Genomic DNA, 302 nt, shown 5'->3' with positions numbered 1-302 from the left:
TTCTGCTTCAAGAATGTACCCTCTATTCGATATTAGAATAGTAACAGAATTGCATAAAATCTGTCCTCTGCCACGCAAAGTTGACCTCCACAGCTTGCCTTTCCTGAGACTGAAGGGTAATGGCGCCTGTGCAGGTGGGACTGGACTGGGCGTCCCCCAGATGGTCAGAACCCCAACCATGATCCTGAGACCCCTCAGCCACGAGACACCGAGGGGCAGGTGGCCCAGGATGGCAGAAGCACAGTTGCTGGCGTATTTCCAGCCCTACAGCAGCTCAGGTGCCCATTTCTTGGAGGTAGTGG

This window comes from Dipodomys ordii, unplaced genomic scaffold (genome assembly GCF_000151885.1).
Source record: "Dipodomys ordii isolate 6190 unplaced genomic scaffold, Dord_2.0 Scaffold124, whole genome shotgun sequence".
In the NCBI taxonomy this organism is placed as follows: domain Eukaryota; kingdom Metazoa; phylum Chordata; class Mammalia; order Rodentia; family Heteromyidae; genus Dipodomys; species Dipodomys ordii.
This window is presented reverse-complemented; position numbering follows the sequence as displayed.